This window comes from Hermetia illucens, chromosome 4, assembly GCF_905115235.1.
Source record: "Hermetia illucens chromosome 4, iHerIll2.2.curated.20191125, whole genome shotgun sequence".
Taxonomy (NCBI): Eukaryota; Metazoa; Arthropoda; class Insecta; order Diptera; family Stratiomyidae; genus Hermetia; species Hermetia illucens.
In genome coordinates, this window is record NC_051852.1 from 170,850,379 (window position 1) to 170,872,643 (window position 22,265).

At 42.8% G+C, this 22,265-nt stretch overlaps 1 protein-coding gene across 1 annotated transcript in view; it reads right to left on the reverse strand.

Moving 5' to 3' along the window:
- LOC119655603 overlaps positions 1 to 22,265 on the reverse strand; it is a 209,265-nt gene that overhangs the window by 164,176 nt on the left and 22,824 nt on the right. The window lies entirely within an intron of this gene.

A 22,265-nucleotide genomic window follows, 5' to 3' on the forward strand; every position in this document is an offset into this window, starting at 1 on the left:
GTAGACAGATAAATGGACAGACGGATAGAAAACATTGACTCGATTTCGAAAAATTATTTTAATAAGTTCAAGTTGAGCGAGACAGTTTTTAATGAGTTCAGAAAAAAAACTGTCTAAGTAGTTGTGCAAATAGTGAATCTTAGTGCCTGGTTTACACCTAAGACTTTGACTTGTTCATTGAAGTTACGAACGCAGGTTTTATTTGTGGACGGTCAAATATTTCTGTTTCATTTTTTTCCGTACTGAATTGCGGCTTTTTCACTTATCAAGAGTGCTTAAAAACTGCTTTATAAGGACCAATTTAATATGCAGTGCAAAAATGATTTGAAAAGGGTTTCCTATTTTTAAGTCCAATCATTAATTGATGTGCCAGCCCGCCTTCCAAAAGTTTTGTGGAACGATGCGCTCTAGAAAGGCGGAAGTCCCGCCTTTGTATGATGTTGAAAAACAGAAGAAGAGTTTTCCGGTCTTAGTTAAAAGAACGACTCCTCTAAACTTAAACTCCTTGCAGATACATCACGAAATCAAAACGCTTAATATTCGGAATGTGGTTCACTCTGTTGAAGCCAGTTGGAGGAACGCGACAGTCCGTCCAGTTGAAGGATCATGTCAATGCTAATAGGCTGTCCGGGATGTTCGTTTCACTTCCCCGGGCTTTAGAGCCTTTATACCTTTTAGATATAGGGTTATCAGGAACATCCCCCTCTGTTATAACATGGAAACCATTGTTAATGCAGAATCTTTGGTCAAAATTGTTAATGTAGATCATCCCGTGGAAGTCATGAGCCCGAAGGTAATAGAGTGCCCTCGACCACTGTGAGGGTGACCTTCGAGGGAACTGACTAACTAGATCCTTTTTTTTTACCTACACGAGAGTGAGGGTCTCCTATTTGAAACTTCGTCGCGTCCCAATCTTTTCAGTGTGGTAGACCGGGTCATATCAACAAGTTTTGCAAAGCCCGAAAGTCAAGATGTTTTAACGGTGCTGCTGAAAACTGCTTTGGGACCTGCGAGAAAAAAATTCTTACTATGTGGAGATACCAACACACAACGCCAGGGGTAGATGATACCCTAAGTGGATAGAATATGGTATGTCAAGAATGTACAGAAGCTGCTCGTGAGTCAAATAATTATTATGACCCACTCCTAGGTTCGGACAGTAAAGGGAGCTCAAGTATCAAAAGTACTCCTCAGGACTCAAATAGGGTCGCTAGAGACCCTGCCGCTGTGAAGAAGAGAAGTCCTGACACTACGAACCACACTGCCTCCGCAACCACTCTTCCAAATGCTTTCAAACGAATCGCCCCTGTTCTTGAGAATGTTCAGAGCCTGAGGATTAATCAATCGAACACCGAATTTCATGCTAATAGCCACAATTTCTACATATTTGCCTTGCACCCCTCTCAAAGTTTAGGGAAGATAGCTGCAGCGTCGTCATTCTGGCATTCCACAAGTCCATTCTTTTCCGTCAAATTAACTATGCTTCAGAACATGATATTGTCATAGCTGAAAAGCTCAACCCCACTTCTAATTTTGTTATTGTTTCAATCTATTTCTCTCCCATAACAGGGAATTCAGCATGGCCCTTGGAAGGCTTCTCTTTTCTGTGAGAGATATAATCCCAGATTCAAAAATCTTGGGGACTACCTCAGTAATGGCAAAAGGATAAGGTTGGAGGCTGCTCTTCTCAACTCTTCGTTTAATTTTCTTAATGTTCTGTCCATATTTTTCAACCCACTATCTATGCTTAATCAATTGGGTTCGGTTCTAGACATCACTCTCGCTAATTCCGCTAGTCAATGCTGGCAGTCGATTATGGGTAAAAAAGCTAACAATCACCACCGAGAACTTGACTGGATGAAGTGAAGGAGGATATAAAGCGTGAATGTCCAGAGGTAACCAATGCCCGGATAGGTATCACTTCTCTCAATGTTCGAGGCCAAAAACTCGCCGTGGTGGAAGTCCCCAAGCAATATGCCAGGAAACTCCTTAGCAGCGGGAAAATCAAAATTGGATGAATAGTAGGTAGGGTACGAATACGGATAATCCCCATCAAGTGCTACAGGTGTCTGGACTATGGACAAACGTCAGCAACTTGCAAGGGGCCGGCAGGAGGACAGTGTGACGGAAATACGGTCAGGTAGATCCCCAAGCGAAGACCTGCGATGAAAGTGAAAGTTGCGTTCTCTGTAGTAATGGTGACGGGTCTGGTGAGAGCGTCGCACACACTAGAGTACCGGGATGGTGTTCAATCTTTAGGGCGAAACTAGAAACGGCTAGGGCGCGAGTAGCATGATCCGCATTCTACAAATTAACATGCACCGGAGGTAAAGGCTGATCTAATGCTAATCAGTTAGCAATGCCGGAACAAGAATCCCAGCTTTATGGCATCATGACTTATCGAGTATAGCTGCCATCTAGGTTCGGGACGACATTCAATTTCGTGTTCTTGCCCAAGTCCGAGGGAATGGGTTTTTCTGAATTCGGTGCTTAGGGATAAAGTTTTTTAGCGTTTATCTGATGCCGAATGAGACGATACCGTACCTTCGGCGCCGGCTTGATGCTCTGGAGGACGTCATTACGGGCACGAAATGGGGCATGCCTCAGCCAGACTCCAGAGGGAACGGACCCTGGAAATGGCGGCGAGAACCGAGCTCGTAGTTTTAAACCCCGGATCGGTTTTGTTTTGCAAACAAAACCTTAAAAACGAGGAGAGATTTCCATCATTCAACTTATTAAAAAACCCTAAATTTGCCAAAAATTTATTTTTTTTCCAATTTTTCAGAAAAATTGTCCGTGAATATAAACAAAGGACCCCATAGACCGTGGAAAACTTTGGGCTGATCACGCAGTTCAGAAAGTTGCAAAGTTCGGCCTTGCTCATATGACTGTGAGGAGGCATTTTCAGATCGTTATATCCCCGGAAGAAAATACAAATTTCACTTTACCCATTTCTTTCGCTAGTACACCAGTCACGATGAAGTCGGCTGGGCGTATAAGGATATTTTCTAAGGAACAGGAGCTGGCTTCAATGACATACTTGCTTAAATCTTCCGATCTTTATGTTGGACTTTCTCCGAGGGATGTGACTCGGCTGGCTTTTCAATATGCCTAGAGTTTGGAAATTGCTATTCCTGACTGGGAAAATGATCAAATGGCTGAAATAGAATGGTTCCGATGTTTTATGAAGCGTCACCCTACGCTCGCCATACGGAATCCGGAAGCGACAAGCCTTCAACAGCGCTCAACCCAGCTAATGTTGGAAAGTTTTTCAATCATTTGGAAACACTGTATGAGAGCTATCACTTTGAACCCGGAAAAATTTGGGATGTTGACGAGGCTGGTGTTACGTCGGTCGAAAACACTAACAGAGTCATAAGTCGTAAAGGGCAGAAGCAAGTTGGACGTATCACGTCGAGTGAACGTGGCATCCTGGTCACGGTGGCACTGGCAGTAAGTGCAACGAGAAATACAGCATCGCCATTTCTCATTTTTCACGGGTCCAAGCCTCATTTTTTGAATGGTGATCCACAAGGCTGCGCAGGAGCTGCTAATCCTTCTAGTAAATTGAAACATTTAGGTCTAACATTTGTTTCGGATAAATTATTGCTCCTGGAAGTTACAAGTACTTGCATTATTTTAGGATGGATTCGGAACACTTTTTGGGATTTTTGAAGCAATTTCAAAGACATTGCCGATCAACCAAAGACAGCCCAGTTCTTGTCATACTCGACAACCACGAATCGTACGTTTCCATTAACAATTTGAAACTCTGCATTGGCTATGACATTGTTGTCCTCTCTCCCCCACTTCACTGCAACCATCGGCTCCAACCGCTCGATCGAACAGTTTTCGGTCCATTCAAGAAGGCTATCAATTATTTTGATGATGGGTGAATTAATGCTAACCCCGGACGCTCCATGTCAATATACGACATTCCTGGAATTGATTCTTCAGCTATGGATGCTGGAGTGACACGCACCAATATGCCTTCGGAACTAGCTGACCAGCCAGCTCCGGCCCATCCTAATGTGTATCCTGTTGAAGAAACCTCATCTACTGCGTCGAGGAACCAGCAAGGACCGTCTGAAATAAAGGGATTGAACAACGAGGTGGAAGAGACACTAGGTCCAAAAAGGACTTCGACAGGTTCAATCGATTCAAGCATTGAAGTAGAAACTGATTCTGAAAGGGCTGTTGAATCAATTCTTCCTTATCCATCGTGGAAGAAAACGACGTGCAGGAGCCATTTTGATTGATCGCCCAAATATATCTGAAGCTTTCATTCTTGCTATATTATCATGTAAGATCCCTTCTGGATTCAAGAAGAGAATATCTATTACTAAGGCGAAGCTCCAGTTGAAAAGGGAAACTACTTTACAAATTGTAAGATAGATGCTTATACCGAAGTTTATTAGTTAGGTTGAAAACTCAAGGAGCGGAGAGAACCTTCTTTTTCTGTCTCCCGCCTTTGCCTTAGCTTCTTTTAAACATTTGAAATTAACAACAACGTGATACAAGAAAGAATTCCAATGAGTCCCAGTCAAGCTCAGTGGTTTTCGTTAAAGATGGGCGAAACATCACCTTAATAGGTAGTGCGATATCACATCACTTTTTAAGAAAAATGATATTAGTCGTTACCCTGGCCTACACACCTGGTAGGCGATATTACCAAATATTATCACTAGAATTATATTTGCCCTGCCTTCATTACATTCATAGCATAAAATTCACTGCAACGCCAAGTGAGTACGAATGAAGAGTGGTCCTCTTATGCAAGAGAGAAAAAAGAGCATCATTATTTCTGGTGGCGATGCGAAGATGTTATGTTCTCAAGTGATGCTGTAATATAATTTTGGTGATGTTGGATTACATCTAGTGATGGCAATGTGAAACTACACTTTTGGGTGATATCACTTTTGGGATATTACACTTTAACTTTTTTGATCTTACATACATCGACTACCCGTTTCTACTCGGTACTCGACAAACACCACGACCTCTAGTACAACGAAGAACAATTTTGTACTGTGATATCGCGGCACGGGCATTAGAAGACATCATAATCACAAGAGTAATGTCATTATCACTTCTCTATTGAGTAGTAATGCGTGTTGTTAAATGATTTAGTGATCTTTAGTTTCAGGCTCAAGATAGTAATGTGATACTACACTATAAAAACGGTATCATTTTTGTGACATTACTTATATAAAGATAACGTGTTACGTGCTACGTGCTAGATAACATGCTTTTTAATAAAGCGTTGATGTTTGCTCGGATTTGGTAGACATTACGATACGGGTAGAGGCTAGTATTCCACTTTGGTGAGCTGTCTGAGTGGTTGTGCCAATAGTGAGCCTTAGAGCTTTCTTTACACCTAAGGTTTTGTATTTGACTTGTCTTTCAATTTCAATTTAGGAAGAAAGTGGAAAGTGATAATACCCCCTGAAATTTATTCACTTACTTCAAACCTGAACACTGACAACGTTGCCTATGAAAAAATTGTCCCTCCACCCTTGGAACCCGGGTTTGTGAGAGCTTCCAATCCGTCCCCCAAAAGTTTTGTGGAACAGGTACGCTCTAGAAAGACGGAAGTCCCGCTTTTATATGATGTTGAAACACAGAGGAAGAGTTATCCGGTCTTAGTTGAAAGAATTAAGGTCGTTGAAACGGCTCCTCTAAATTTAAACTCCTTGCAACTACATCACGAAATCAAAACGCTTAATATTTAGAATGTGGTCAACTCTGTTGAAGCCAGTTGGATGAGCGTGAAAGCCCCCTTGAAGGACGGAAGTAGGCGATAATCTAATGCTAGGGCCCTTGAATGGTGCATGCCTCAGCCAAACTCCAGGCGGAAACGGACCCCGGCAATGAGGGCGAGAACCAGGCGCGTAGTAGGGCCCAGGCTGCGAAGGAAGCATCCCTGGCATCACTTTGGCATCGGAATCTCTAGCATCATCGGTGGACGGGTGGTGAGTCCTGGAGGACTTCTCGGCAAGTGACTACCAGTAAATTGCGTTCGAAGTGGTTGGCGCTATTTGCCGACGAATGTAGTTTTGGAGTGAAAAGATGTTTTTCATGTTTTTTTTTTGGACACCAATGTTGGTCTTTTTTGCAAGTAGATTTTATGAACATTTTGTTGGATTTTATTTGATTACAAAGTTTTCTTCGTTTGTTTTACTCTGTAGGACGTATACAGTGTTTTTTATGACAAAAGTCGCATTTTGAGTTATTTATGCACTTGAGTCTTGGAAAATGGGAAAATATCTTGTTTTGGATTTTTGTTTATTTTATTTTGGTGGGGTGTTTACAGGCAATTTTTTACTACCGGGGGAGTGTAATTTTGGAGAGTGTAAATATTGATGTTTTTTTACCTAAGTATAATAATATATAATAAGAAACGAGGAAATAAGAGATTTCAGTCAATCAACTTATTAAAAAACCCTAAATTTGCCAAAAATTTAATCTTTTTCCAATTTTTCAGAAAAATTGTCCGTGAATATAAACAAAGGACCCCATAGACCGTGAAAAACTTTGGGCTGATCACGCAGTTCAGAAATAGGGATGGTCGGTGTTCAAAGTTGCAAAGTTCGACCTTGCTCATATGACTGTGAGGAGGCATTGTCAGATCGTTATATCCCCGGAAGAAAATACAAATTTCACTTTACCCATTTCTTTCGCTAGTACACCAGTCACGTTGAAGTCGGCTGGGCGTATAACGATATTTTCTAAGGAACAGGAGCTGACTTCAATGACATACTTGCTTAAATCTTCCGATCTTTATGTTGGACTTGCTCCGAGGGATGTGACTCGGCTGGCTTTTCAATATGCCTAGAGTTTGGAAATTGCTATTCCTGACTGGGAAAATGATGAAATGGCTGTAATAGAATGGTTGCGGTGCTTTATGAAGCGTCGTCCTACGCTCGCCATACGGAACTGGAAGCGACGAGCCTTCAACAGCGTTCAACCGAACTAATGCTGGAAAGTTTTTCAATCATTTGAAAACACTGTATGAGAGCTATCACTTTGAACCCGGAAAAAAATTGGGATGTTGACAGGTTGGTGTTACGTCGGTCGAAAACACTAACCGAGTCATAAGTCGGAAAGGGCAGAAGTAGTTGGACGTATCATATCGAGTGAGCGTGGCATCCTGGTCACGCTGGCACTAGCAGTGAGTGCAACGCGAAATACAGCACATCCATTTCTCATTTTTCACGGATCTAATTCAAGCTCCTTTTTTGAACGGTGGTCCCGAAGGCTGCGCAGGGGATGCAAATCGTCCTGGTAAATTGAAACATTTAAGTTTAACATTTGTTTCCGAGATATTATTGCTCCTGGTAGTTACATTGCATTAATTTAGAACGACATTGCGGAGCCTGTGACACTCCTTCCGGAGCTCTGCGATTTCCACTGTCCACCAATACATGGAAGGTTTGCCGCGCCTCGATGTTTTCCTGGGCATGGAGGCTCCGCAGACCGTCGTTATCAGGTTCATAACTGAATTTACGACAGTGTCAGCTGCGGCGCCACCGCCCCCAGGAGTACCCTTCAGCGTGGCCCCACCTGTTCCCAGAGTTTCGACAAACTTCCCGGTGTTCACTTTCGCGACGTTCCATACACAGAAAGATCGCTGGGGTGGCGCACACCGAGAGTTTGTGTCCACCACTTCGAAAGCAATGTATTGGTGGTCACTTGCCGAAAAGTCTTCCAGAACTCGCCACCCGTCCACCAGCGACACCAGTGATTCCGACGCGAAGGTTACGTCTGGAATGCTTCCTTCGCAGCCCGGGCGCCGAAACGTTGGGGTGGATCCGATGTTTAAAACTACCAGTCCTGAACACCGGATCCACCCTAACGTTTCGCTGACAGGTGATGGTCTTGATCTTTTTGATGATTATTGGATTCATGGCGCCGGGATCCAGGTAAACCTATCGTAGGCGATCAACAAATCATAAAACTCTCCGATGATCAACAAAAGCACTGAATATCGAGATAAATTCAACTACTGGTAGCTATAGTCCGAATCCGTTGAATGATTCTCACCAACCTCGACACGCCAGAGTGTGGGATTTTTACCCACTAAACAACAACCCTTTTCGTTGTTGCTATCTGCTTATGGATCTCTCCCTTTCGGCTTTTTCACTTGCAATAAGGGAGGACCTGGTGTTATAAATGTTCATCATCTCGGTTGCCAGACTGTGAATCCCCGATTCTAATTCACTTCTCTTGCGGCGCTTAGTAACGAGGACCGTTTCCGTCTTCTCCTCCGCCAGTCCCAGTCCACCACTCTCTAACTAAGCCTGAACAATACTGATTTCTTCGCTTTAGTACAACTCAGCATCATCGAGATGCTTTGCGACCGCAACCAGTGTTATATCGTCAGCGTAACCCACCACCGTGGCCTCCTCCGAAACCAGAAGGTTAAGTACATAATTATACATGATGTTCCACAGTAGTGGGCCCAGTACAGAGCCCTGTGGGACACCCGCGGGGACAATATACTCTTTGAGTCCATCATCGATATTATACCAGATCGTCCGCTCTTGTAAGTAACTTTCGATAATAGCGGCGAGGTAGGTAGGAACACCAATCGTCGCCAGAGACTTTCGCCTAAGGTTCTAATTGGCCGAGTTGAATGTATTCCTCACATCAAGAGTCACCACCACAGAATATTTGCTGCAACAACCAATTCCGTGAATTATATTTTCGGCCAAGCCAGTAACCATTTTGATGGCATCAATGGTTTATCTGCCCTTACGGAACCAATACTGCCTATCTGAAAGGCCCCCTTGGCTCTCAACGACTGGGAGTAATATATTATAAATTAATAATAAATTACCCACTCCAACATTTTCCCCATAGTGTCTAGAAGACATATGGGTCTATAGGAGGACGGTTCCCCTGGAGGTTTGCCAGCCTTAGGCAGCAGCACCAGCTTCTGCCGCTTCCATAGTGCAGAAAAGATACCCTTGGACATACACGTTTCGAACAGCTTCGCGAACATATCCGGCCTACATTTGATGGCAAGTTTGAGGGCCTTATTCGGTATGCCGTCCAGAACCAAGGCTTAGCTGTTGCCTATTCGACTGCAGAACTTCAGCAGCGCGTCCCTGGTGACTGGTGGAATCGGCGTCACATTCAGGGGGCGCTGGAGGGTGTCAGAACCCCCACCCTCCGTGCTGGCGAAATAACCCCTGAATTATTTTCAACAAGAGCATAGGGTACGTGATCTGCGGAAATGATCGGCCTCTGAATCGTCCTGTCACGATTTTATAGGCGCTACCTCACGGATCTATGTCCGGTCCCGAACAGAGCTCCTTAGAACATTCCCTCTTACTCCTCTGGATGGCGAGCTTGAGGTTCTTCTGGGCTTTTCTCTAGGCATGCTCCTTTTGCCTTTTGCCTTTAATCCATCCTACCTATTGCCCCTTGAGCCGTTCGGCTGGCTCTGTGAAAAATCCATCGAAGACTGGCAAGTCCACATTTTTTACCAATAAATGGGTCTTCTAGTGTGGAATGAGCATCTCCTAAGCATCGACGCGTCACATGCTTTAGAGATGATTTGTGTGACATGGAAAACTTTCTCCGTGGAGGTGCCTGCCTTGCTAGGTAGGTCTAACCACACCTCTATGAATTTTTGCTCATTCATCACTATTGCAGACCACACTGGTGCTCCTTTGGATCACGGTTTCCCGGGGTGCGGGTCTTCTGCCCTATGGCTTCATCCTTAGTTCAAAGGTGATTGCCTGGTAGCCACCGTACGTGAAGTCCTCGCTAACTTGCCAGCGTAGGGTTGACAAAAGTCAAATTCAAAATTGAACCAGATCCCCCGTTATCCGTCCAGCTTCCGGTTTCCCTACTTGTTTCTTGAGCATTGCCAAGAAACAATTCAAAAGAAGAGTATTTCTTGGGAACTTGTATAATATCTTGAATCAATGAAACTGGATTTCAAACAAATGGCCATCGTCTTGATGGATGACTTAAGAGAAGAGAAGCTTGGTCTTCTATTCTATGACCTGGAGTTTGAGCATGATCATGACTCATGTAATAGTTAGTTCATTTGGTCTTGAATCTTGCAGACAGTTTTATTTTTGCAGACCCTACACCGCAAAGCAATGTGAAATCGTGATCAGGTCTCTTTTTTTAACTCCCTGTATGACTGCCGTTCACAGGATCATTCCTACTAAGATCAATGATTTTAGCTAATTCGAAGGTGGACATGTTGACATGAATATAGGAGAGAAAATTGCATTTTTTATTATGAGCTTTTTACAATGGTTGTGAGCTTCTAGGGATATTGTACATATATTATCGATCATAGGAAAGTGGAAGGGGGAGTATCAGCGAAGACTACAATATCCGAGCGTTTGTCGCGATGTACCTTCATGCGCTTGAGAATTATTTGAGCTATTATCGCTATATCTACGGGGATCAGAGAATTAAACCTGTAACTCCTGAAATTGTTTTTTTTTCTATTTCTGTAGTTTCAGAGGGTTGGCATTTTTTTGGGGAGAGCGTAAGGTTTGCCGGTTTTGCTCAGTTTGAAAAAGTAGGAAGATGAAGGTGTGGAACTTTACTGAAAATCAGTATGATTACGAATTGTATTGTTCTCCGTTAACCTCTTAAGTTATTCGTCATTCTGAATAAATTGTTTCCTGCATGCAATGAGGAAGGAAATATAAACCTGTTCACTCTTTTTATGAAGCATCCGCATGTCTTTGCTGTTATTGTTTTCGCTTCTTACTTCATTTTCAGAAAGAATATGTTCCGGTATCATTTCCATCACACTGAAGGCGGAGCTATTGATAAGTTCACAGCAATGAGAAAGGCACAAAGACGAACATAAATATCCATGACAACTAGGATAAAAACCCATGGCAACAAGATTGAGAGGTTCTACCCAATCAACGCGTAGTCAATGTAACGAATTGGAACATTGAAAGTCTATTTACTACCTCCTTTTACTGCCCCGCAAAGGATTAGAAGAATCCCGAATTTTCGCTAACTTGGCCAGTGTGTATAACGGTACACAATATACCGTCATTTTATTTCGTTGATCCTAAAATCATACAGATATTTACCTTTTGTCATCAAATGGAATTCCGAGGGCGCGATGGTTAAGGGAGTGGAGCGCTAGCCTCTCAATCTCTTTGCCCCTGAGTTCAAATTCCAGTCTTCATGGATTTTTGCATTCGTTTTGTGTCTATCTCGCTGCTGTGTGCTCCCTTAAACAAACAAACTGCCTATTACCGAATCCTGTACATATATATGCACGTATATACATTTATCATATCCATATTTCCAATTTACTGCGTGCACAAAAGAATGCGTATGTACATATATAGTGTGGACTTGACCAAATTGTGCCTTATGTCATCCCTTACACAAATGCCAAGTTTTGTAATTCTAGGATGAACTTAAGGGGGGTTGCCGGGTGAATTTCCAAAATATGGAAACATGCAGATATTGGAATCGGACGTATTTTGAGGCCTCGATTCCGTAGAGCACCGCTGTGACTTTTTTCAAATTTTTGGGATAGGCTCTGATAACGAGACCTGCTTCACTTTTTGGGGCACACATTTTGAGCCCTCACTCTTACATAGAATATCAGAAACTTTCATACAATATCGGAAAGTACTAATCAAGTCCTTTTATTTGATACCCTACATGACCATATTCTATGAAAAAACAAGTATCCTCCCCTCTTCACATGTATGGGGAGCTCACGCTTAAATTTGAAGCTTTATTGTGAAAAATTGGTTATACATTCATTGTTGAAAGTATTGCCCATCGCTAGCCACAACTTTCTTCCATCTTTCAGGCAATTCATAGATACCATCGCGCCAAAAATTGGCCGGCTTGGCCGCTATCCACTCATCGAGCCATTTTTTGAGTTCGTCGTAATTGGAGAAGTGCTGGTCAGCTAGGTCATGCTGCACCGACCGGAACAAATAGTAATCAAAAGGAGCAATGTCTGGAGAGTACGGCGGGTGGGGTAGCACTTCCCATTTCAACGTTTCTAGATATGTTTTAACGGGCTGTGCAACATGTGGACGAGCATTGTCATGTTGCAAAATAACTTTATCATGCCTTTGCTGGTATTGCGGCCGTTTTTTCTTGAGTTCATGGCTCAAACGCATCATTTGACGTCGGTAGAATTTGCCCGTGACCGTTTCGTTCGGTTTTAGCAGCTCATAGTATACCACACCCAGCTGGTCCCACCATATGCACAGCATGATCTTCTCACCATGAATATTCGCTTTGACCGTCAATGATGAGGCATGGCCAGGGTATCCCCAAGTTGCCCGACGCACGTGAAAAAACGGCGTTCGACGTCTCTTGGCTTCAGTTCATACGGAACCCAATTTCGGAGCTTTCGGATCATTCCCATTGCTTTTAAACGGTGGGTGCTGAGTGACTCCAAGTGTTTTTTCAAGTTCTTCTTGCTTTTGCAATGAATCTTGGTCGAGCAATGCCTCTAATTCTTCATCTTCAAAAATTGTTGGCCGCCCGGCGCGCTCTTCGTCTCAAAATTGCCACTTTTAAACCGTCCAAACCACCTCTGACACGTTCGCTCAGATAGAGCTTGGTCACCATAAACTTCCACCAAAATGCGATGACTTTCGGTTGCTTTTTTCTTCATATTGAAATAATAAAGTAGAACTCCCCGCAAAAACACATTATTTGGTACAAAATTGGCCATTTTCCTTGATGAAAAAAGTATTGTTGTTTACACTTCAATTAAATAATTTATACTGACGTTTGTGCCTATTGACAGTAGCTTTCCTATGAATGTTTGGAAATGTGGATCAATGGAATAAAAAACAAGCTACGCCATCTATTGTGAAAACCGACAGAACTTATTTGTAGGCCTTATACAAAATTCGAAATATACATAACAGTGTGGCAGAGTTTGCATATTTGAGCATCAGAAGGGATAGATTTATGTGGGAATAAAGTATTTTTTTAATCTTCACTAATTCCAAAAAAAAATCATCTATGAAATAACCGGTCCATCACTATAAATTCTATTCTTTTTAGGAAAAAAATCTTTAGATGGTATTAAATGATTTGTACAACAGCACCTCAACTCATTCCACATTTTAGCAATCAAACTTATCTTCAACATCACAAAATTCCATTTTACCCAACAACATTGAACCTCGTTACTCAATTCACTACGAAGATTCCTTCTGAAGTAAATTCTTGGCATCTGTAAATGGATCAAAACGATGACTCTTTTTTTTATTGAAACCTTGGTGTTTTGGCTTCCTCGTCGAGTCCACCATTGGAACAGGTGATACGGGAACTAGTTCTGAATAACTTTCAATGCCGATGAAGTTGATCTCTGGACTATAAAATTCTTATAGTTGGGGATGATGATGCTGAGATACATATTTCCCATTCGGTCACTGACTTTAGCATTCTATTCATTGTGTAAAGATAGAGTAATTATAAAACTCATTAAAGAGAGCGATTGCTGGCCATTGGAATCAAGTAGGAATGGCTGTGCATAGGACGCAAGAATGCTTGGAGTTTTTCAAGTGTCTGTTTGCGCTTCATTTTATCAATTCTGATGGAGGAGAACTTTTCGAAAGTTATTAAAAATAACAGCAGGTTTTAGTGTTTCTGGAAGAGTTACATGCACAATTAAAATCTGACTTAGACTGGGTTTGATCCGATAGTAGGCGATGTGATGGGGAAATTTTTGTTTAAATGAGATCATAAAAACGTTTTCAAGTAACGAGAAAATGAGCTAGTTTAAAAGCATTCTAAACAATAAACGACACTTTATAATCCATCTGAAGATGAGCTCGTTATACTAGATTTATAGAACGGCTTGCAAAGTAATAACTGCCAGTCTAAATTATTTGACCATTGCCAAGTCTCGAAGCACATTTTAATAACAATTTAGCGCCATTTGTGAAATATAAGTCTTCTTCTTCTTCTTCTTCAGCTTGTCCCGTTCACAAGCGGGGTCGGCTCGTCGTGATCGGTTTCGCCATTTGGCTCTATCGAATGCCTGATCTGGGTGCAATCTCGAGGCTTTCATTGTATCCATTACCGCAAAACGCCGTTCATTGTCTTTTATAGTTGGCCAACACTCAGAACCATAGAGAGCGACTGGACGGATGACATTGCGGTAAATTTTAGATTTGAGACATTTCATAACGCAGTTCTCTCTCCATCTCCATTGGCTGATAGCGTTGATCCGAGGTATTTTTAAATTGCTCAGTTCTGGGCAGATCACTGCCGCTGACAGTGATTGTGCCTGTTTCATGGGGATCGGTCGTTAAAAATTCAGTGTTGTTTAAATTCAATCTGAGACCGTGTTGCATGAGGCGATCATTCCATTTTTGAACAAGTTGCTCGAGGTCATTTTTGCTATCAGATGCCAGGAAAACATCATCTGCATAAAGCAGTGTGTAGGGCGCTGGACGTTGGATATCCCATGTGACGGTGTCCATAACAAGGACAAAGAGGAGTGATAAGAGGGCACTTCCTTGATGAACTCCAACAGAGACACGAAGCGGTTTTGATACACCCACCATACTTCGAACTTTACTTTTCGGATCGTGGTAGAGCAATTGAACCCAGCGCACGAGTTCTTCTGGCACTAAGTGTTGTCGTAGAGCATACCAGATGAGTTCGTGTGGTACACGGTCAAACGCTTTCTCTAGATCCAGAAAGACAATGTAAAGAGGACGATGCTTCTCACGGTGTTTCTCCATGAGTAACCGCGCAGCGTGTATTGCGTGAGTAGTTCCGCAGTTCTTGACAAATCCGGCTTGATTCACGGTTATTTCAACGATTTCGCGAATACGGTTGTTAAGAATGCGTTCAAAAATCTTCATGGTATGGGAAAGTAACGGTAATTTGAAAATTCTGCTGGCCTACCTTTCTATTTCCATGTTGGAACAGTGGTACTTTCTTGCCAGTCAGATGGTGTTCTTCCTTCCTGAATAAGCCGTTTAAAGAATTCACTGAGCCACAGTGTTGGGTCCCAGCTCTTCGCTTTCCAGAGTTCAGATACAATGTCGTCTGGTCCTGTTGCTTTCCCCGATTTCATTTGTTTTATTGCCTCCTCGACTTCAGTTGCGCTGACATGAAAGTCCTGGGGGAGGGAGTGGATGCGAGGCCTATCTAACACCTCTGCCGCAACTAAGGGGTACGGCACCCGAGTTGTACAGCGCAATTCCACGCTTGAGCTCCGAGGAGCTCTGCCCGCGATGTAGGCATAACCACAACCACCATGAAACTCCCACTAGAGGGGCAACCGCAAATAACCGGGCCGAGAACACATCCTCCAGGAATTCTCCTGGAGCATATGCTCTCAGAGGGCTATCGCGGTTCCCATGGTACCACATAACCTCCGGTGAGGCTTCGTGGCAGAGCCACTTCAGATGAGTCCCTTGCCGATTCGGGTTTGATCGCCCTCCTCGAGTACGTGGGGACGGAACTCCCCAACGGGTAAGTTGCGCTGACAGTTAAGCCCTTTGGTGTTTTATGTAGGTACCTGTCGTGGAGACTTAATCCTACGGTCCTCTTCAGACACGGATTGATTTTGCGACCACAATCAGAGCCCTGCTGAGACAAGCAACAACGGTACCAGTCTATACCAAGTGCATGGCTTAACATTCATACTGGTGGATGCAAGACCTACATACGGCTCAGTGTGTTTCCATTGGCGAGATGGTTGTTGCACTAGGTTTCTCGTTGCATTCACTCAAAAACTCCCGAGCACAGTCGACGTGCTGCTGTTTGTGGATTTTTTAAAGCATGTGCGGTACCCAGCGCGAGCACACCTGGTGATAGCCTAGCTTTCGTTTCAAAATCTTGTCAATTGAAGCTTTAGAGGCCTCAGGATTTGGCGATCTTCGAACATGATTCCCTCAATCTTCGCTACAACTTCGTCGGAGATCGACGGTCTTCCGCCCCGTTATTCATCTTGGATGTCCGTGTGGGCATGTTGAATGCTTATATATGTTTCCTCCTACACTTCACTTAACTGCCGATGAATTTCTATAGGTGGTACCTTTTTTGCGTGGAAAGATTGGATGACCATACGAATTTCGCTCTTGACGATGTCAGCGATGACGAGCTCCACCGCGGATGGCTGTAAGGGCAATACTGAACGTCGCAGCCGGGCGATTGTTGTTGGGATCGGTGGTGGTTATGTTACCATATTTCGCCTAGCCTCACGCGCAGCAAAGTTACAGCGTTGGGATCCTTATTTTTTAAACAATCCTCGTACAAATGCAAAAATGGATGATGATAGTGTTCAAATTACTTGTAACAATTCAAATTGTGGCATCCCCAAATGGAATCAACCACCAACATTGTGTATTGTGAAAAAAACAATCATCAAATCATGGTGAATACGACTCATTGTGTTGAGTCTTCATTTGTAAAGGAAAATTTAATGCATTTCTAGTTGAATTTAGAAACCACGATCAAGACCAGGTCATCAACGAATCCCACTATAGTAGAGCCAGGTAGGACAAGTACGCGATTATGCTAGACAATGGACAGGAGGAATTGGAACAAAGAGCTCTGTTTTACTCCCACATTAATCAGTCATACATTTTGCAACTTGGTTGCTTGCCCAAGAATGAGGGTTGCGTTTACCACAACCGTAGAAATATATTGTTTTCCAACTGGTCTAGGAAGGTATCGATTGATATTTGAATCGCGATGTTTGCAACATGAGGTGAGAAGCGCTCGGTAACGTCCTTTCTTAGAAGCTCCAGACTGGTTATTCTGGAGGTTCTTCACCACTTCTTTGCTTCTTTTTATCACCCAAGAAAAGGCTTATTCTAAGGATGAAAATCGCAACCGATAGCAGCCGTTATAAAGAATTCGCCGGCAGCCAACAGAACCTACTTTAGTTTACTGTTTTCTTCAGTTTGGTACCATCGAAATGTCTTACTACAGATTCAAACCTTTTACCATAAAAAATAATTGATCTTTCCAAATCTCAAGTATTATCGAATATGAGTGAGCTCTAGCAAACAAAACTGTGGACTCTTTGACATGTTCAGAAGACAAATCCTATAAACCTCCCTCTCCCAGCCCCTTCTTGAGCTGAAGTGAATTACAAGACCTCGGCACAAAACCAAGATGTTTGGCTCTCTTTTCTTAGTCAATCCTAGACCGAACATGGGTTGTTACGTCGTTGAATATTTTTATTGATTCTGTAATCTGTGATTGGTCTGGGTTTGCTGAATTTGTTTGCCTCTTGACTTCTGACTTATCCAGTATCTATCTAAGCCTTCCCTGCATCACTTCAAACGATTTTGCCGTGTTGTCTGTGTTGATTGGGTGATTTCTCCTGTTCCTGAATCTCCGTTTCTTCCTAGGTTCCACCACAGGCCAAACTTACGCTCTTTATTATACCCTGAATATATTGGTGTATATATCCTTGATCAACAGGTTTGAAGACCATGTTTCTTAGAAGGTAAAACGTTGCATGATCGGTCTTCTTTGCACTGATAACTCCACCTGATAAGAAGTATTGAAGATATGGTTTATTGCCTTAGTAACGTTGGCTTGTTTCGTAGTCGATCGTATGGTTTTCTGAGTCGGGCTTTAGTGGGTAGCGATCTCAATATCATCGAGTGTCTTTTGAAAGGGTCCGTAGAAATGACCCCTCCTCCCCCTTCAGGTTTACCTATAGCCATCCTCTTTTCGTACCAGTGAGTAGTACAGAAACCAAGTCTCTCATTATTGCAGCATTGCGGTTATTAGATTTCGATGACCGACAAACAGCCAGCCCTGTTTCCACTGATTATATTACATTTTGTCGGCCAGAAAAGAAACGCTGGGTATTTATACCAAGTCCAGACACTGGTTTATGCTCACGAATTCCAGCTGGAGCAATCGTTAACTATCGCTTCCCGATATCCCAGTATTCCATGAAACTCTCCTCCCCGCCTCACCCGCCTTTTCTCCACTTCAAACATGTTAGAAACATTATCCTTCCTAGAGGTTGAGTACCAAGAACTTACTGATGTTGCTCACATTTTTAAAAAAACACTTCCCTATAAATGTAAGTGCTATGAAAGTCTTGTGCTACCACCTCCACCTTTTTTTTGTGCAGTGGCTACGTTAGAAAAAAAGGAAACATGTGCCATCCGTTTGGATACAATCATAGTTACCATAAGTGTAATTGCAATAGTGAATTCAAATGCCTGCGCAGCCCGTCTGTTCAGGAGTTTGAGCCAGAATATTGAAAATAAAACCTTTTGAAATCGGGGTTCACTCTCTGTCTGTCACAGGCACACGAACTACCTGCACGCGGTGAATTGCATTGCTGAACAGAGTCGATAGAACAAGTGCAAAAAACTCTCGAGGAATGCGAAGGTATCATTGGAAACCTATCACCGGTACGAGTGTTCAATCCAACCTTTCCAAGGGTCAGGTACCTGGCTAAAATCCGTAAACCTGGAAATGAGATAAGGGAGATGATTTCCGCAACAAAATCGGCAACTCAGAAACTATTGAAATGGTGGGTATCGGAACTAAGCGGTTTGGGGCTCAAAAAAAAATATCCTTTTAGCTCATTGGACGAATTCGAGAGAATTTGAAGGCAACAGCGAACGACGAGATGCTAAAATCTATTCTTTGATGTAAAAGCTCTATTCTCTAGCCTTCCTGTAAAAGAGGCCCCGGGCTGCCTGGAAGGAGAAGCTCTCCTCAGATGAACATCTGAGTGGAAGAAGGAGGTTAGGTAATATATGATCTCCTTATGTATGAGGCAAACCTGTTTCATTTTCAGGGGTAGATTCTACAAGGCAATTCCAGCCTGAGTAACCTCCTTTCTCCCTTACTTAGTGAAATTTTCATTAAAAAAAGGACGGGAAGATGGAAAGGAGGGAGTAATCCCTCCACTCTGGGTAAGATATGTGGAGGATGTTCTTCCCGTGGTCAAAAGACAAGGCTCAACTTCTGTTTTGGCAACTCTCTAGAATATCCAGAAAAAAATTATATCGTCAAAATAATGAACAAGGATGGAAAGGTAGAGTTTGGCATCCACAAAAAAATCATAGATACACATAGCTGTGCACAATGGAAGCTCATTCACTAACATGGATTCAAAAACATATTCGAATGTGATTTTCTTCATCTATAACATTTCACCGAGGATAAAAAGGACTTTAGGTGTCGTAGTGTGAATCTAATTGACGAATTGAGATCCAGAAATTGACCAAGAAAGTGTTAGCATAATTTTTTTGCAATGCAAAAGAAATTTCGTCCGTGGAAAAGCTCCAAACTGGTAAAACAATAAACTTTATTATTAAAAAAATTTCGAAATAGCTAAAACAGGTCGATTAGAGTTTTCATTTATTGACTAAAATTATTTCTGCTTAGGGGGTATAACACCTGAGAGCTCCCAGGACAGAGGTGAGGCAACGTCAGATGAGTTGCCTCTGCCCTGGTACGAAACCATAGCCGTTTTCGTCCCTCTTTTAAAATTCCTTGTTGGGCGTTTATTAGGGCGGTAGTAACGAGCAGCTCTGTGCCTGAGCCCCTTCTAGAGAGAAGAGAGGACTTGTGTGCAACAAGCGTCCGAGGAACTTAATGGGAGAAATGCTAAGCTAGAAGAAAGCTAACTGGCGATGAACTTCTCAATTACAATAATACGAACGATTTGTGGAGAGTCAATCGTGCGAGAGGCGTGTAAAGATATGATGACGTGATAGCTTGTGATCCCGTGGAGCCAAAGGTAGGGGAGGGGGAGGCAGCGAAGGAGAATGAGGCAGCGTTCGAGTACAGAGGCACCTTTTCTGAGATTTTTCGGTGTGAAAATGCTATATATGAATTCTGCTCCGTGATCTATCCACTACTACTTCCGCCTTCCCATCACAACGCATACGCGTGCCAGTCCTGTGCGTCGACCAACTGTTGACAAAGGCTTGAAGCTTTTGATTGATAGCAATATACAAAGAACACTATTACAGAAAAATATGACCTTGTTTTTGGTGTCCAGATTTTAGACAAGGCAGCAAAAGCGGATCTAACGCTGTTAATGTGTCGAACAACATCTAGTTCGTTCCTACCGTCAGCAGAAACCACACTTCCTCATATACAAATTGATCGATGCCTTCGATACTCTGCCCATTAATGCAAATAGGGAGGGTGCGAAGATCCATATGACTGAGAACCTTGGTTTTGTTCGTGTTTATCTTCAACCCATCTCTACTTGCCTTTCTTTCCAAATCCAGAACCATTTGGTCGAGGTTCATGGCCCGGTGGCAGAGGTGAGAGAGCAAAGAGATATCATCAAAATCCTCTGAGATTTTACCTCGGTGCTTTGTCGCTCAGATAATAGCTTTTAGTTTCTCCGAAATGTCCCTTCTGCACTCCGGATATAATACCTGCTCACGCTATCGCCAGACTTCTCGAAATCGACAAAAAGCAGGTGCAGAGAAGATCCAAATCCCCGCAGTGTTCGAAAATGATCCGTAGAGTGTTGATGTGGTCAATGCAGTAAGATCCAGACCGGAAACCAGCCTTTTCGCTTTCTGAGGGTTTTTCACCGAATATAGTTACATGGAGTCGCAAATGAAAGATCTCGATTAGTATTTTTCGAATCATCACCATCAGTTTGGACATTGGATGTAAAGAGGAGACGTGCGGGGGTTCGAAAGAGGTCAATTACTTCAAGGACCCGTTTCCAGAATGATATGAATTGTAGCCTTTGACAATGCGGGAGGTATGCGTGGGATTGGCATTTAATTATTCAAAACGTTTAGGTATATCCTCATGAACCATTTTCCTGAATCTTTTCAACTGGATCTCGGGAGGTTACAATTTAATAATTAAATAGTATGATTGCCATTGACCCCTAAATGAGGCATCACACATTATATATATAATATATATAGTTAAAAAAGCCCAACCGGACCGAGGGGCGACCAACCTAAGGATGGGCTGAAGGCAACATCCAAAGGTCCGCATCACAGCGATGATGCGTTTTAACGCAAAGTGTGTACGACCATTCGAAAATGTATTACTACATCCCGATTGTCGCAAACATTTCAGCCAATGACGCGGAGGTTCTACACTACAGAGACATGGATCGTATATCGAAGACAGTGCGGATCAAGACTGAGACCCATTAGGTCAGATTGTTACCGGACAGGACTCTTCGGACTATAGCACAGGTTGCAAGGATAACCGCTTTTTGCATCTCCTAAGATCGAGCGTTTTCAGCGCTTTATGTAAGTTCTGCGGGACTAATCCCGTCACTGAAATTACTACTGGGACTACTTCGATCTTTTGTAGTCTCCAGGTCTGCTTCATATCGTCTGCCAAGGGGCCGTAATTCCGGATTTTTTCGTGCTGTTTTTCAACAGTGTTCCGGTCCAACGGTACGGCTACATCGATTATAAAGCACGCTCGTTCTTCCTTCAGAAGCAGGACTAGATCGGGTCTGTTATGATTAACACTTTGGTCGGTGGCAATAGTGTGATCCCACAGTAGTTTGACCCGATCATTTTCCAAGATTCTCTGCGGAGTATACTTATAGTAAGGATGGTAGGTTGCCATTAAGTTATACTTCAACGCAAGATTTTGATGGAGAATCTTGCAGACGGAGTTATGGCGATTGATGTACTCGGTACCGCTCAACATCCTGCACGCAGATGTTATGTGCTGGATGGTCTCCTCTTCACAGTTGCATAACCTACAACTGGAGTTGGTGATTGAGGAGTCGTGAAGAATGTACCGTTTATAATTTTTTGTTGGGAGCGAAGCATCCTGAATTGAAGTTAGGAATGCTTCGGTCTCATAAGTACACCAGTTGTCAACCATTTATTGGAGGCTTCGATGTCAATGCCTGACAACAATAAATTTTTGATATGACCTCCGTGAATGGATTTCTCTTTCCACATGTCGATCTTCTGTTGGACTGAAGTAACATTCGACATGGGATCCCATTCTCTGCTTCTTAAGTTCAAAGGAGATAATTTATTATCTGCCATGACGGTAGCCTGAGGTATTTGGCTAGAGGATTGTTTCTCATAGAAAAACTCACGAAGAGAATGCACTTGATTGTAGTGCAACGTTTTTAAATCAAGCACCCCCTTTCCTCCCTGATGACGTGGGATAGTGATCCTCAATTTTTCGGCAGCTCTATTGTGCATGTTTTTGTTTGCAAGAACTACCCTTACCCGTCTATTCACAGATTCTAAATCAGTATTACTTCACTGTATCACACCGAAAGTGTATAGAAGGACGGGAATGGCGAAGGTGTTGATTGC